The sequence below is a fragment of the Penaeus vannamei genome, chromosome 1 (assembly GCF_042767895.1).
Source record: "Penaeus vannamei isolate JL-2024 chromosome 1, ASM4276789v1, whole genome shotgun sequence".
Lineage (NCBI taxonomy): Eukaryota > Metazoa > Arthropoda > Malacostraca > Decapoda > Penaeidae > Penaeus > Penaeus vannamei.
In genome coordinates, this window is record NC_091549.1 from 6,504,959 (window position 1) to 6,507,458 (window position 2,500).

The window sequence follows — 2,500 nt, forward strand, 5'->3', positions numbered from 1 at the left end:
GATAGTGTTAAAGGTACATATCTGATAAATCATTTTATGTGAACAATAACCTCGGGCAAAATATGTGCGTCGAAGAAAATATGAGAATATGAGAGAGAGAGATAATGAGACGAGAGTGTATCCAGAATTCCCTAGAGTGTATCAGGAAATAAGAGAAATGATAAGAAATAAATCCAATTAATCCAAAAAAGGAAATAAAAAAAATCCAATCCCCCCCCCTCCAAAAAAAAGAAAAAAAGAAAAAAATATATATGGGTAAGGTATCCTCATCCAAATAGACAAGAGCACGGTATACCCATATATATATATATACACTTCTATGATATATCCCCTATATGTCCAGTAAACTTCGTTGCAGAGGAGTGTCGCCCGGAACAAGCCTCAATTACTTGCAACAATTAATGAACGCGAATGTAATGGAAGAGGAGGGAAAAGGGGAGTGGAATAAAAGGCAATTAGAGACATTTACGGCTCCGACGACACCGGAGAGGGAACGACATGGGGAAGAAGCGAGGGGAGAGGAGGGTTGAGGGAGGAGGAGACACTCCCCGACACCCGAGGGGAAAAATGAATGCACAGGCTAGGGGGGCGAAGAGGGGAAATGGCGAGGGAAGATATATACGTGAGATGGAAGCGCAGCATAAGAGTGTAATAGTTGGAAATTGGATTGGGAGGGACGCTAAAGAGTTCAAAATGGAATTGTCGCCGAGAACAACGGAGGGATATTATGCGTGTGTGTGTGTGTATAGAGTGTCCATAGCTTTGTTGGATAACGTGTGGAGAAACTGATGCCTCCTTTCTTTCTCTCTCTCTCTATCTATCTCTCTCTCTGACTCTCACTCCCTCATTCACTTCCTTTCTCCATCTCTCCTTCGCTTCCTTCCTCCCTTCCCTCCCTTCATCCGTCCGTTTCTCCCATCCTCCTACCCTCCCTCCTTCCCCCCCTCTCTCTCTCTTTCTCTTCCCCCTTTTCTTCCTCCCTCTCTCCCTTTCCCCTCCCCCCTCCTTTCATTCCCACCCTCTTTTTTCTTCCTTCCTCCCCCTCTCTCTCTCTCTCTCTCTCTCTCTCTCTCTCTCTCTCTCTCTCTCTCTCTCTCTCTCTCTCTCTCTCTCTCTCTCTCTCTCTCTCTCTCCCTTCCACCCTTCCCTTCCTACCTTCCGCTCACAAACACCCTCCTTAAACACGTTCAAACGCTCTCGGAATATCATCTACGGTCCAAATAAACACGTCGATTCTAACAAACACACACACGGGCGGCCTGCGTTGAAACAGAATTACCAGCAGCTATTTCGCATTTGATGCTGATAAAACGGAGCTGGTCAAAGTGATGCTGAAAGTCAAATGCCACGGGTACTGTACAGGTGAGAGGTACGTATTCATTTTTGCTTTTCTCTTTTTTTTCGTTTTTTTTCTATCTTTCTCGTTTTTATTTATTTTTTTCTCTATCATTTGAAAAAAAAATGAAAGAATTTTTTTTCGAGTTTTTCGAGTTTTTTTTCTGTATTTTTGAGATTCGTTTTTATTCTTTTTTTATTTTTTTTTTCAGGGGAGGGTCTTTCTTTTATCTTTATCATCATTTCGTATTCACTGCAATTGCAAAGCGGAATGGATATTGCATCGAATATACGAATAAGTGATTTTCATTATCAATGTTGATTTCAGCGTTTGTATGACTCTTGTTTACATTCCTTTGATCTTGTTATTGTGTTCTGTTATCTGTTCTCTTTGCACTTGTGTTTTCCTTTTCTTTTAATCGCTCTTTATCCTTATTCTTTTTACTGTTCTTACCATTATTATTTTATTTGTTATCAGTATCCTTATTATCATTATCCGAATCCTTATTGTTACTTTCAGTATCATTGTTTTTGGTATTATTGTTATTGTTATTATCGTTGTAATTATTAAATATGATTTATTGTTATGATCATTGCTATTATTGCTATTATTATTATCTTTATCATTATCATTTTATCGTTATAATTATATTATTGTTACTATTATCAATATTATCATCATTATTATTATCATTATTACTATTATTATTATTATTATTATCATCTTTATCATTATCATTATTATATTACCATTACTATCATCATTATGATGAGGATGATATTGATGATGATGATTTTATTTTTTCTATTATCATTATCCTCATCATCATTATTATTACTTTCATTATTATTGTTATTATTATCATCATAATTATCATTATTGTTATCATTGCTGATCTTATGATGATGATTATTGTTACTATTATCAATATAATCACTATTATTTCACATTTCTATCATAAATTTAATAAATATTCAAATTTTATGACTGTTTTTATGTTATAATCATCATCATTATCAATATTATCATTAATATAGAGGATTATTTATTGTAATATAATTTTCATTACCATTTTTATTACTATCATTATCCTCATCATCATCATTGTAATTATCATTATCATTGTTATTAATACTGAATTAATTCTAATAACAATGATAACAA